Source organism: Equus caballus, chromosome 29, assembly GCF_041296265.1.
Source record: "Equus caballus isolate H_3958 breed thoroughbred chromosome 29, TB-T2T, whole genome shotgun sequence".
NCBI classification, from domain to species: Eukaryota; Metazoa; Chordata; class Mammalia; order Perissodactyla; family Equidae; genus Equus; species Equus caballus.
The window spans coordinates 23175781-23190638 of NC_091712.1; the positions used below are offsets into that span (position 1 = coordinate 23175781).

The 14858-nt window shown below is 41.4% G+C and overlaps 2 long non-coding RNA genes across 2 annotated transcripts in view; one reads left to right on the forward strand and one right to left on the reverse strand.

Annotated features, from left to right (window-relative positions):
• LOC111771244 (uncharacterized) overlaps positions 1 to 8027 on the reverse strand; it is a 28842-nt gene extending 20815 nt beyond the window's left edge. Inside the window, exons 1-2 of the long non-coding RNA XR_002804969.2 lie at positions 7659 to 8027; positions 6496 to 6675 (exon numbers count right to left, since the gene is read on the reverse strand). This is a non-coding gene — a long non-coding RNA (uncharacterized lncRNA). The remainder of the gene's footprint in view (positions 1 to 6495; positions 6676 to 7658) is intronic.
• On the forward strand, positions 1900 to 8662 carry LOC138921340 (uncharacterized). The gene is made up of 2 exons (XR_011433853.1): positions 1900 to 2024; positions 7195 to 8662. It is a non-coding gene; the product is annotated as an uncharacterized lncRNA (long non-coding RNA).
• The last annotated feature ends 6196 nt before the right edge of the window (positions 8663 to 14858 follow it).

Genomic DNA, 14858 nt, shown 5'->3' on the forward strand with positions numbered 1-14858 from the left:
GTGGTTGCCAGGCAATGGAGGAAGTGGGGGAATGAGGAGTTGGTGCTTAGTGAGCACAGTTTCACTTTCGAAGATGAAAAGAGTTCTGGAAATAGACGAGGGTGATGGTGGTACGACAATGTGAATGTACTTGATGCTCCTGAATGGTACACTGAAAAATGGTTAAAATAATAAGTTTTGTGTTATGTATATTTTACCACAATAAAAAATAGAATGAGCCTATCTTTGGCCCTTCGATATTACAGAATTCAGTTCTTCACCTTTTTTCCTAGCTCTGATTCGCAGCTTTGTCCTTCCTTCTGAGTACCGTGTTGACTCAGAGATGTTCCTGACACGGGGTTGTCACATGGCTGCTGTGACTGTGACAAAATGTTAGCCAAGGGAAAACTATGTTCCTGGAGCAGGGGGTTGTCTTCAGGGGCCATGACCAACACACTAATGCTAGAATCTTCTAGGGTGAGACTTGCATGCTACTCAGGGCCAATAAACCCACATGGAACAGGCCAGTTAAATTAACCAGGAGCTTGTTTGACTCTCCTCTGGACTGAGCCTATAATGAAGGATCCCTATCCTCATGGCTGCTGATCCAGTATTTTTCACAGAAATTCATTTTGAAGGAGGCTGTTTGCCCAGCATTTCTCCCTCCCTCCCCAGGAGAGGACCTCATCCTCATAGCAGGCAGCCACGGTACCTGGTGTTAGAGTTTTCAAGTCGGTGAGCAAGCCAACAGACTTGAAGAAACTGAAGTGACTGTGTCATAAACAGCACTCTATTAATTTATTTTGACAAGGGTTGTTTAATGTGAATTATTTATGATGCTTTATAGTCCACTAGAGACTGCCCGCAACTCATTCAATAGGAGGCAATCGGCAGAGTAACCTGAGACCTTGGCCCATCTCTCAACTGTCAAATCCTTCCAAAGGAAGGACGGGTCTTTTCAAGAGAAAAGAGTTATTCATTCGTTCAATAAATATTTATTGATATTGATGGGACAATTAATTGTATGGTATGTGATAATAATAGGGTTATGATAATAAATGGGTCTATGATTGATTAAATGAAAATCCACTGGTTATAGGTCCATAAACATTCTGTTTTTATGTGAAGACTATTTTACAACAGTCTTATAGACCCCAAAGCAATTGTGTCTCCTGGGTATTCAGGGAGGCTGCTCGTGGCATATTATGGGCTAAATTGTGTCTTCCCTCCCAAATTCATATGTTGAAGTTCTAACTCCCAGTATCTCACAATATATTTAGAGATAGGATCTTGAAAGAGCTAGTTAAGGTCAAATGAGGTCATTAGTGTGGGTTTTGATCCAATAAGTCCAGTGTCCTTATAAGAAGAGAACACTAGGATATAGACACACAGAAAAAAGACCATGTGAAGACAGGGAGAAGATGGCCATCCACAAGCCAAGGGGAAAAACCAACCCTGCCTGACAACTTGATCTTAGACCTCTAGCCTTCAGAGTTGCAAAAGAATGAAATTTCTATTGCTTAAGTTACCAGTCTGTGGTACGTTGTTATGGCAGCCCGAGCAAACTCAACACTCCATCACTGCCCAGTCCACTTCTCTGACTCCTTAATAATCCCATTCCCTTCAGTGACATCATATCCAAGACATTAAGACTGAATTGTTTGGATCCAAGAAGGAGTTGAAGAAACACACAGCTAATAAATCTTCCTAGCAACACAGTGTACTTTAGGAAGAAAAAAATATGGTGGGAGGGGGTGGGGATGTGCCATGTTACAGCTCAGCAAGCTGTTGATCTACTAAAAAAGCATATTTGTTATTACTCACATTTCCTCCCAGAGTAGGGCTCTTCCAGTTTAGGAAGGCTCCCGGGGCTGGCATTGCTGCATAGCTCAACCCCCAGGCATCTGTTTACCACTGTCACAGCAGTTCACTCAAACTGTGCACTCTCTAAATAAAGACCTTGCTTTGATTATAATTTCCATGAACATGAAAACTCCCAAGTCTTAATCCTGAAAGAAGGAGGCCATTTCCAGCAGTCGGAAAAGGTAGGTGGTTATCTCCTTAGCTTCGCACTCCTAAACATCTGCCTTGTGCTTCTTCTCCCTTCCCCGCCACCTCCAACACACCCCATTGGAGACATATGGCCACCCCGCCTACTCAGCCTGGCCGTGCCGAGATTCACTTTCGCTTCTTCAGAGAACATGACGGCCTCCAGGCTGAGACAACTCCTTGGCTCGAGCATGTTTCTGGTGCTATGGACTCTACCTGTTGCCCAAATTTCTTACTAGGATTTTGAACTGTTTTCCCAACTTTTCTCCTCATTTCCTAAGCCAGTGTGCTGCTTAATCTGTTATCACCCCTCTAGTCCAGGCTTGTTCATGGCTGACCTGCCGGACTTCCCGACTCAGCAGCCCCCTGACCCTCAGATATTACTGTCCAGTTCTCTTTGGCTGCTCACCTGGATGGGGCCCATGAGTGTTCCTAGGTGAGGGTTATAAGCTGGTCCCTGATCCTCTAGTCTAATCCTGACACTACCTTTCCTGACCTAGTAATAATTCCCCAGGCTGAACAAACTTTAGCTTGTCACCTTTTTCACTTTCACATTTTTACTGCCTGAAGTCTGGCCAACATTTGAATACTTCTTCCTTCTTCTCATCTTGTAGAAGGAATCTTTGTGCCCAACTCAGTGGCAAAACAGCTTTGATATTTATCGAAAGCTGGGCAAAAGATTCTGCTGTGACACTCTCCTCCAACGGTATTACTGATAGCAAACCTCCCTGGCAAACCTAAGAATCCAGCCTCCTTTCACATTGGAATATATGTTAGATGCATCAGAAAATATCATTCACAAAATAGAAACTAAGACTAATGATGCTGTGAGAGCTCGCATTACAATCACTCCTTTCTGTTTTAGAGGGTCACCAACTGAGCCAGCTTACCCAACGTTTTTGAAATGAACACTCATCTAATCCCCTCACCAGTTCATAGACTAGATGACAGGTTTGTTTATGTCATTTTGTCATTTTGCACCTCCTTCTTCATCTAGTTAGCTGCATATGTGCTGTGTCACCTAGAATTCTGGGATGCCTTTCTTTGCTCCCCCATTTCTCTGTACTTTCTTAATGCACCGTTTCTGCTTATTCAAAACCAGAGGGCTGTGTGTGCAGAGCTGTTTATGCCCACGACTGCGTGCAGGATGCTGGGAATAGGGTGGATTCTGCAGCACACATCATTGCCCTAAGGAACATTAGTTGCCGCGCTGATAAACTGAGAAAGAACAACATGCCTCAGGGACAATGCCAGACCCATTTTAGAAGAGACTCCTTCAAGCACATCTCCAGAAACATGAGTCTTTTAAAGAAAACGATCGTTTTCTTTCCCCCCAATTTTTACTTTCTTTGGCTTCATCCTCTTCTCTTAGGCCATTCCAGGATCATTCCTTTCGGGACCTGAACAAGGCATATTGAACTAAAAAAAAATCAGAGCCTAAAATGAAGGTCTCTGCTGTTGTCAAGTTCAGGATTAGCTGGAAAAGCTCTGCCTTTCTGGTACTGTCCCCCTATCATAAAACGCCATTTTCCCAAGACATTCTTGTAATCCATCGTTATTCACCAATCAGAGAGCCCAGTGGGGTGATATTTAATTCATGTCTGTCAATCACGACACAAAGAAAAGGCCTTCAGCTGGCCACCGAGAGAATCTTCTGCCGATGGAACAAAGGGTCGGCGGGGATCTGCGGTCCCAGCCGCGCTGTGTTCAGGGGCAGCTTGTCACAGGGCTGGCCCTTGCATGGATTCTGATTAATTGTGGCTTTGGAAGCAGCAAGGCAGATTAAAGACATTAAGTCGGCAGTGCATCCCTGTGACATAGTCAGGAGAAAATAAGATTGGGACTTTTGTGTTTCGGCTCTTCAGTCGCAGATCAGCATGTCCTTGGCATCAGACTTCGGCGTCAAATCCAAATATTTGAATTTGAGAGTACCTCACCCTCTCGGCTGGTGGTTGTATTAGCTCTGTAATTTTTAAGCTGACATATCGGCAAAACAAAGTGGTCGAGATATGAATCTAGTGTATGAAAATGAAAAAAGCTTCACTTCCAGGCCTTGCGTTTCTCTTGGGATATAAATAATAAATAAACGAAATGAAACACTTCCGTGGCAATTGTGGGTAACACAAACACAGGATTCGAAGGCAGCAGCTGGACAACAAAGGAGCAGTTCCTCGCGTTCGAGATTAGCTCACCGAGGTTTTTTGTTTTGTTTTGTTTTTTTCCAAAAACAGTCACTGGGAAGTCCAGCGTGTTTTCCCTCCTCCCTGCCTCTCCTGTCTTAGTAATGGAATCAACATGGTTTTGTGTGTTTGCACGAAGTCTGGGGACTTAAGCTGTTGCTATTTGGTTCTGCAAAGTCTGATTCCACCTTTCTTTTGGCTACAAGAATCCTGACATATACATCTTTTTCTTTCAAAATACTTTCACGTTATTTCACTGAGTTTTCCTGAAGGGAAGGGAAGGACTGTTTCACTAGCCCTTTTCACGAATGGACAAACAGTAAGGGAGGGCGGTATAGAAATGAGTGAGGAGTGGCCATGGGGAACAAAAGAAAGCAATGGGTGTGGGGATAGGAAGAGCTGGTTTGGAATCTCAGCCTTTCTGATTCCTAGCACTGGGAATTTGGCAAGACCCTTAACCTCTTTATCTTCACTTTCCTCTCCTGTTAAGTGGAAATAGAGTCGTCACTGGTATCCCTGGGGGACTGGTTCCAGGACCCCGTGGGTACCAAAATCCACAGATGCTCAAGGCCCTTACATAAAAAGGCATCTATTTGCATCTAAACTGCATATCCTCCTGTATGCTTCAAATCATCTCTAGATCGCTTGTAATACGATCTAAATAGTTGTTATACTGTATTATTTAGGAAATAATGGCAAGAGGAAAAGTCTGTAGGTATTCAGTACACATGCAACCGTCGTAGGCCTTTTGATTCTAGCTTGTTGAATCCATGGGTGCAGAACCGTGGTTACAGAGAGTAGACTATAATATCTTTCTCACAGTATTCTTTCTACGAATAAATCAGATGACACAGGTAAGAGCTCTTGGCACACAGTAGGTTCTTAGAAATAGTAGTTTCTTCCTTAAGCCAAGAGCAGGTTGACAGCAGAGATGGAACTTCTGCCTCCAACCAAGATGCTCTGGACCTCTGGGCTAGCTCAGTTACTCTGGCAGAGGACTGGCATTGTTGGCATTGTTCAATAAGCTGAATGCCCATGGGTTCACTTCTTCGCCCCAGGAGCAACAGCCGCATCCCTTCTAGAAGTTTCCCTTCTCTCCTTCCTGGTATTTGCTGCCTCTCTTGGGATGGGAGATATTTCAGGAAGAGGTTAACCCTGTGGGACCCAGGGCCTTCTGTGGCCTGCAACATGTTCCTATCATCCTAGGCTATAAGCGATGTTTCAAAAGTAGAAAATGTCCAGGAAATTTACCTTTCAAATGTGCTTGCCTTATAAAGGGGGAAGCAATAACAATGTGTCAGAGTTAAAAAAATGCAAGTCTGTATAACCTGTCTTTGAACTTGAAGACCATTTAGCTTTCCCAAAACCTTGGTCACTTCAGGTGTAAAATGAGGTGTTTGAATGAGAATATTTCTTTTTATTTTCTCATTCTTTATGTAGCCTCCATTTTTAAGTACTGAAAAATGAGAATAATAATACCTCGTAAATAAGGTTATTGTGAGTCTTAAATAAGATGATACATGTGGTAGGCGTAAATCTCAATCTACAAATTCTGATGTAAATGAAATATATATATTTATATTAAATTTATTTAATATATAAAATATATATACATTTCTTTTATATTTTTATAAATATTTTGTATATATGTGCATTTTTTTAAATCACGTATTCTCTGAGCCTTAACCCTCTGGGTCACTAGAAATTTAACTTCAGATCTTGCTGGAGCTTTCTCGCTCACATCCCCAGACAGAGTCCTAGAGCCTTGTACAGTATCAGGATGTAGTTGGGGGTGAGGAGTAAGGGATTCTAGTCTATCTTTGAGAAGTCTGTTGCGCTGGCCCACGTGGGCCTTTCAGTCACTCTCCTGCCATGATTGGGATACGGGAGTCTGTGACTAGGCTGCGAAGTCCAGTTCCTGTAGTCTCTTTCCTTCTCTGAAGTCTTGCTCCCACCCCAAGTCACTGCCAGGCAGCAGCTCTTATTCCCCACAGCTCTGGGACCCACACCTTCTCATCACTGAAGTCAATTCCCTACTGCTATGCATGGTAGGAAAGTTCTTCACCATTGGGTCTCAGCCTATTTCTCCAACGCATCCCCTGTCATCTTTTCACACGTATCCTCTATGCCAGGTGTGCCCAGGAACTACCTGCAACTGACCGTGTCTGCCATGTTTTCTTGTGCTTTATTGCTTTGCGTTGGCTGTCCCTTCTACCTAGAATATCTTCCCACATCCTCCTCCCAACCTAATTCAGCTGTTATTCTTAAACTTAAACTCACTTGTTACCTCATTCAAGAAGTCCTCTTTTATGCATGCTGGTTCCAGACACTGGTCTCTGTGCTACCTGCATAGCACAGAATTATCATGGCACCGATTCCATTGTATTTTAATGGCCGAGGTGTGGGTCTGTCTTCACGACTCATCTAAACACAATCCGAGTTTCATCTCCGTGTCTCCAGCCCCTGCCTGAAATGCAGCAAGTGTCCCATGTAGATTTAAGTCAATTTTCTTCTTAACAGCAGCCCTACCTCTTAGCCTGCCTCTACCCTCTGTTCTCTCTTAGTAAACCTTGCCCTCTGCACTTGAATCCATGGCAGCGTTGTCCACATTTGAGCCATTTGGGTATTAATGTGACCATCAGGTGACCACAGATTCGAATGAATTACATGTTCCCTCTCCTAGCCTCTAATTACAGAGCCAGGAAGGGATCCCAGCGGTCAGCCAGTCCAACTTCCCTGTTAGTACAGGACTTGCCTTGTGGATGGTCACCAGTCTTTGCTGAAATAATTCTTAAGGCTTTTATATTATGTGAATACCATGGAAGCATCATGGAAGACACTAGCATATGGGGAAAACATTACCATGAAGACATCCTGGCATGCAGGAGCCGATTTCCTCTGTTGATGAGGACAGGACAGTCCAGAACAGACAGATGCAGAGAAAAAAGGGATATTCTGTTTTCAGTGGAGCTTATTTTTCTTTCAGATTACAGTCCAGGTAAAAAGGATGCTCGACTACCCTAATCTTGTGGGTTGTGTCCTGTGGGCTGGTTTTGGCTGGAATTCTACAGGTGAAATGACTGCAGCCTTCTGTCTGCGAGGAGCCTTTGTTATCTCCACAGTGAGTTTTGGACTCTTACAGTTTTTGAAGAAGAAAAAAAAGGAGGCAAGGACAGTGGCTCTTTGTGTCTCTCAAAGGCAGCACTGTTTCCTCTGGCTGGCACAGCCCATGGACAACGTGCTGCCCTTCATGCGAGATTGTTTTACTGCCTGACACACGGACTGCCCAGTGCCAGCCTTTCATGCAGGAGAGAAATGCTGGGTGTCCCCTGCAATGCAGGACAACTTTCAAACCAGCAAATGGAGATCAGCTTCTGCTGGTAACTGTCAATAATTCATCCTCTCCTCTAACGTCCCTGGGAAGCAAGTTTTTGGAGTACTTCCTCTTACCTGACTGATTTATGACTCCCATTGCCTAGCGATCAACAGTGGTCTCGAGCTTGAAGTGGGTTTTAAGATCCCTCTCACATTTCTTTTATTTAGATTCATTTTCAAAAGTTGAAGATCAATGAACAGCTTGACTGTTATAGATACTTATCTGTTGATGAGACCTGAACCACCAAGTGATTCTGCACCATTCATTCATTGACTTGTTTAACAGGTGTTTGCTGAGGACCAGCTCTGTGCCACCCACTGTGCCTGGTGCAGAGGTAGTGAGAGGAAACACACCTGTCTTCGGGGAGTTTATAGATAAGGGACAGTTCGCTAAGATAAGTAACAAAGGGGCACTGTGTGCCATGGGAGCCCAGAGGAAGGATCATGGAACACGGCCAACCAGAGTCACAGAGCCTTTGCGACGTCGGCAGTGACCGAGTTGTCATGGTAGACAAGTCAGCCAGGGGCTAATGATGAGGAATGGCATGCAGTAGTTGTGGAGGTGGTCAGAAAGCGCAGCACATTCAGGGAACTGAAATTGCTCCAGAATGGCTGGACTGTGGAGTGTAGACAGTACTGGGGGAATGGCAGGAAATATTGATGAAAATATAGAGAGATTTTTAAAACAAGTCTTGAGTGCCATTTGGATTTTAGATTTTATTCTAAAGGTAACTGGGAGTTTCTGAAAGACTTCTGCTGGATGGTGACGCGGTCAGGTACAGCGTACACACTATGAGTCTGGACAATGAAACAATCCCATGTGGAAGGCAGCACATTGCCTGTGGGCCCTGCCAGCCCAAGGAAACAGTGCTGCGCCACGGCCGTAAATGCAAGTTCAGAAGCTGGAACTTGACCTCCATCCCCACTAGACTGTGGGTTCCTTGAGGGCAGGCAGAGCTGCCTTTACTCCTGCGCCTCTAAAACCTGGCTTAGTAAACAGTGCTGGGTGCTCAATAGATGTTTGTTGAATAAATCAATAAATGAATGGTTCTGCCCTCTAGGAGAAGAGGGAGCAAGTACAATCTTTCTTTCATGGGATTTAATAGCAGACTCTCTGGTACTTGAGGACCACTATTTCTTTAGTCTTATATTTTCAGACTCCACAGCCTTAGGTCCTTCAATTAACCCTCATGTGATGTGATTCTCCCCACTGTCCTTATTGAATTTGTTCTCATTGCCATTGTCCGTCTGGTTAACATGTGGTCCTGCGAACTAAACACAAAGCTCTGGGTAAGCTCCACCCTCAGAAAAGGCTCTCAGGGACTCTTCATCCGATTATTCAGTTTCACCTGGTTATTTTGGCAATCACTTAACACTGATTACTCGTATCCTGCTTATACTAAATTAAAATCCTGAAATGTTTTCCGTATATTCTACTTTTAAGCCATATCTCCTTCCACAAGAATAAAATAAATTTTAAAATATTTCCTCTACTTGGTATATATGGTTTACATCTTCTAGATTCAAGTATGAGGTTATACATTTAACTCTTTTAAACCTCTACTTTTTTTCTTGGGCCCATTGTTGCAGCCTATTAAGGCCACATTAGCTACATTTTCCAATCTGATAGCATCTGCAAACACCATCAGTGTTTAATCAATGTCCTAATGCAAACCACCAGGAGAAATGTACACCAAGTAGAAACTTCTCTCGGGTCAGTGTTTTCAAGCTGTGGTGGTAATCCCTCAGTGGGTCATGAACCAATTTAGTGGGTTGAAATCAGCTTTTAAAAAAAAAAAATTTCAAAGAATAGAATAGAACATATCAGAGTTTATTGCATATAGTAAGGGCAGGTTATATTTCATGAAATTTTGTCTCACTCATGTACACATAAACACATACATATTCTATTAAGGTCAATATAGCACAATCACAGATAGATACAAATGATATTGTCACACGAATCACATAATTAAATTGGAGAATAAATATTGTGCTACTTTTTAAAAACATGTTAAATAGATTATCATAGAAATGAACTGAAAGCTCCATTGTCACACCTAATTCTTGACTTTTTGAGACGAAAACTCCCATGTTGAACAATCAGACAACTCCTTTCCTTTGAGAAGTGTTTTTGAAGCTGTAATCAAGGGAATTCCACCATCTCTGAAGTGTCTCAGGACCCTATGGGGCCTCTGAGCTTCTCATCCCAGTTCAAGTAGCTCAGATCCACTTCTCTGTCTTCATATGCCATGGTGCTACATAAGCACCAACGGGGGCCTACTGGGGGTGAAGGTTTCCTCTGGAGTTAAAAAAATAAAAGGTTGGGGCCGGCCCCATGGCCGAGTGGTTAAGTCTGCATGCTCCACTGCGGTGGCCCAGGGTTTCCCTGGTTTGGATCCTGGGCACGGAAATGGCACTGCTCGTCAGGTCACATTGAGGTGGCATCCCATGTGCCACAACTAGAAGGACCCACAACTAAAATATACAACTATGTACTGGGGGGATTTGGGGAGATAAAAGAAGAAAGAAAAAAAAAAAAGAAGATTGGCAACAGTTGTTAGCTCAGGTGCCAAGCTTGAGGAAAAAAATAAGTAAAATAAAGAGTAGAATAAAATAAAATAAAATAAAAGGTTGAAGTCTACTAACAAAGACCACACTCCATAATGAAACTGATGAGAAAATATAATATCTTTGACTTGCTAAGTAAGCATACAGAGAATATATTAGTGGACCCGTAAAATTTTGCCTGAAATTTATGTTTGGACTATTTCTCATGACTTCTCATAACCTTCTGTCTGATCTCAAGGATAGACGTTAATGTATTGATGAGCAGTAAATGTGAAAGTTATTTTTTGAAGTTAACAAACACCTTCCAGTTTGGTATTAACAGTTCCCATGGACTCTACTTGCGTGAAATGATTCATGGTCTATAAGCAGTTTTTCTTTCTTTTTGTTCTTCTTCTCCCCAAAGCACCCCAGTACATAGTTGTATATTCTAGATGTAGGTCCTTCTAGTTGTGCTATGTGGGACAATGCCTCAGCATGGCTTGATGAGCAGTGCTGGGTCCATGCCCAGGATCCATACGTGCAAAACCCTGGGCCCTGGAAGCAGAGGGCACAAAGTTAACAATTTAGCCATGGGGCCAGCCCCTAGTTTTTCTTTTATTAAATATGATATGATAGTCCTTCAAGCTGTTCACAAATATTTCAATTCTCCTTGTTCCATCCAGGCATATGGTAGAATTGAGCTCTACTTTATTGAAGTTGGTTGTGGCCATGTGACTTGCTTTGGCCAGTGAAACGAAACTGAAAGTGATACAGAGTCATTTAATGCCAGTGTTAGGTACGATAGTGCTGCAATTCCCTTCCCATTTTCATTAGGGAAATACTAGTGACAAGGATGAACACAATCGCCTTCCAGATCCATGCTGGACACGTAGCATTGTGAAAAATAAACCTTTATTGCCTTGAGCGTCTGAGATTTGGGATTTATTTGTAATTAAAACATAAATCAGCCCATCCTAATATGCGGTTTCATCAAACACTTACTTTCCTGTACTTTAAGCCATATTTATTCTTTGTTTTAATTTGTTTTTGTTTCTATAGTGATAAATCTTGATTATTCTTCCTACGTCTCCATATTGTTTATTGAACTGTAAAAATCTTCTCTTCTGATTTTCCAGTGGTTTTTTTTTTTTTCCTGTGAAAGAGTCACATTGCAAGAATCGTTCTTGAATGAATATCAATAGTGGGGCAGTTGGAAGTCATACTTTTTTCATTATATTTGGCAAAGAAAAAATATACTTCTTTTTAGAGGATCTCCACCCTTCAGCTGCAACTCATTACTGTCTACCTAAATGCACTGAACTAGCCAGGAAGCAAATGTTTCCCATTACAAATGACATTTATCAGCTAGTCTCAGCCATAGGTCTCCTTCGAAATTGATCTAGTTTGGAAGTAACAGTTATGACTCACTACTGGATCTCTCAGTGCTTTCAAAGTGAAAAAATGCAATGGATGATATGATTAACATTGACCTATTGCATCTTTTGTATGTATATATCAACCATAACATTTATTTTTTCCAGTAAGACATTTTCTTGGCTACCAGTCTTAGAATGCCTTCCTGAATATGTCTGGTAGTCTTTCATTTGCATTAATGCTTTACATTTTCAAGTTTTTCATGTAACATATTCACTATTATATTTTGAGAAGCTGTTATTTTATTTTGCACTGTTGCACATAGATTGAATTATGTTATTTAAAAATTGTTTGAGTTAATGTTGTTCAGACTTTAAACCTGTTTCAAATATGGGAAATCTCCAACTTCCACAGGTTATGTCCTAAAAATTTAGTCTGCTTTCTGGAGGTTGGGTGATGTTTCCCAGAAATAATTCTAAAACCTATAATTAGCTCCCACTCTAGCTACCCCAGGCCAGTTTAACTCCTAAAGTAGTTGAAATATATTTTTTGTGTATGTGTGTGGACCATCTTAGAAGTCTAATCACCATATGTAACTACATTTAAGGAACTTATTCTTTGGCATCAATAAAGGCACACATTTATTTGGAGAAAATGTCTGTTCCCTAAGGTTTTTTATGAGAAGAGAAGAAATGTGGCAGCCCTGGGAACACATTTTTCTCTTTCTTACAGCCTTGGGAAAATGGTCTGTGGATACGTGTTTTTTGAAAAAAGAGTATGGCGGTATAGGATCCTTCGCTCCCTCTCCAGGTAGTTGAGGTGAGCTTCTTAGAACATCTGATATGGCCTGGGAAGGATGGTAAGACAAAGAGATCTTTGTAAATCAGATATTTTTTTCAAATATTCATACTTAATTACATAGAGTAGCTTAAAAGATATAGATCCATGTAGAAGCAATGTAAGGAAAATTAATTCAAACGGAGTCTCACCTTCTCACTCTGATTTTCCAGCCATAAAGTATTGATCACAATCTAACAGGAATATAATCTAACAATAATTTTTTCTTTTTTCTTTTTTTTAGGGGGAAGATTAGCCCTGAGCTAACATCTGACAATTCTCCTCTTTTTGTTGAGGAAGGCTGGCCCTGAGCTAACATCCATGCCCACCTTCCTCTACTTTATATGTGGGACACCTACCACAGCATGGCTTGACAAGTAGTGCCATGTCCACACTCGGGATCTGAACCAGCGAACCTCGGGCCACCAAAGTGGAACGTGTGCACTTGACCGCTGCACCACCAGGCCAGCCCCTCTAACAATAATTTTTAACGAGTTAATGCAGCTGCAAAATTCACACTCCAATCAGTCCACCCCTACAGTGCCATGGAGAGAAGGATTGGAATGATTTTGAACCACCTAAATTTGGAGATGTGGAACAAATAGTGTCTGTTTATTTAGTGATAAATTGTAGGTGGGCTGTGTCCTGCCACCTTGACCCAAAGGTGAGCTAGCTCAGCATTGCATCAGCAGAGATTTTGTTTTTAGGTGCTGTTTTTTCCATTTTGAAAGCAATAAAATGGCAGCCTGTGAACAAGAGAGGGAGTAAAGAGGAAAATATGTGACCCGATAAGGAGTTTATACAACGATTCTGCCTTTGACTATAATAAACTATACTATAAAAAGTGCTATAAATTTAAGAAAAAGATATTTTTTTCCTGTTGGGAAAAAAAAAGGAAATAGAGAAAGAGATCAAAACAGTGTTTGAATTTTTGAAATCCTTTAGACAGCTATGCCAGATAGTCAATAACACTGACAGCAGAAGCCTTCCCAAACTAGAGTCAACTGTGAGATTAAATGGTCTTGCAAGGATTATCTTATTGTAAAACCTCCTAGAAGATAAATGGAATTTTCTATAAGTAGTCAGTATTAACCTGTTTGCTAAATTGAATAGAGAATGCCAGGCAGTTAGAAAAATCTAAGAAAAGAGCCTTGAATTGTGAGCCAGGAGACCTTGGTTTTAATATCTCTCCTAAACCAAATTCCTGGTTATTCTGATGGCTGGGACTTAATTTAACCCACTGAGTCTATATCTTACTGGATTACTCGCTCTCTAAGTCTTTTCCAACTTCAATATGTCCATATCTCAGTAGCCTATCGCTGGTCTCCTCAGTCAGATATAGGCATTTCTAGCTACTAAGGAGTGGAGGTATTGGGTCATCATTTATGTCAGTCTTAAGTAGCAGTAGTCACAGCAGCCACACCTGCCATTCATTGAAACTTTATTGTGGGCAAGATTCTCTGCTGAGTCCTTTACATGCATTATCTCACTTAATCTTCTAAATATCATTAGAGATTTGCCCAAATCCTCCCAGCTGTAAAATGCCTAATGTGGAAAGGAGCAGTAGATATTGATCTTTTTTATCATCTGTTCATAAATTAACTATAATAGCAGCTTTGAATGAAAACATAAATCTAATATATCCATTCTTACTGGAAATCAGATATCTTGTGTGTGTTGGCAACAGGTTTTAGTTTAGGTCACATTTGGATCCACTCATGGGTGTCATGTGTATTAAGTATATTCATAAAATCGTACCATATTAGAACTATTAGCGATCTTAAAGACTATCTTGTGATGCGCTGTCCAATCTAGTAGCCACTAGCCATATGTGACTATTTAAATTTAAATTTTAATTAATTAGATTAAAATTTTACTTCCTCAATCACCAGCCACAATTCAATAGATACATGTGGCTACCATATTGGACAGTGCATTAATTGAATATTTCCATCACTACAGAAATTTCTATTGGACAATGTGGCTCTAGTGACTACATTTAATTCAACCCCTTTGTAGCAATCAGGATGCTTTTGATTATAAGTAGGAGAAAATCTGGCCAAAACTGACTTAACCAAAGAATAAAATAGTGGAGGAATTTATTGGATCACATGATTGGATAGTCCAGGCCTAGACCCGGAGGTTCTTGAGGCCATATGGGCTCCTACTTGTTGTCCACTTATCTTTCATGTCTACGCACCCCTCACTTCCTCCCCTCCCCCCAGCGCCTCAGCTTTGTCTTAGGGCCAGCTCTATTCATGGTGACAATGGCTCTCGTAGTTCTAGACTTTCTCACCCCATCCAGAAGAAGAAGAATTTTCTTTTTAGGAGGTTAGAAGAGTGAGGGAACTAACTTCTGAGAAACCTCACCATATATACATAGTTATGTCTCATTGACCCAAATTTGATGATGTTTATCTCTGAGTAATCCTTATGGCCAGAGAGTAGGAATTTCTGATTGGTTTAAGCCAATCAGGCCCATGCTTGGGTCAATCTGACTGTAATTTCACAACT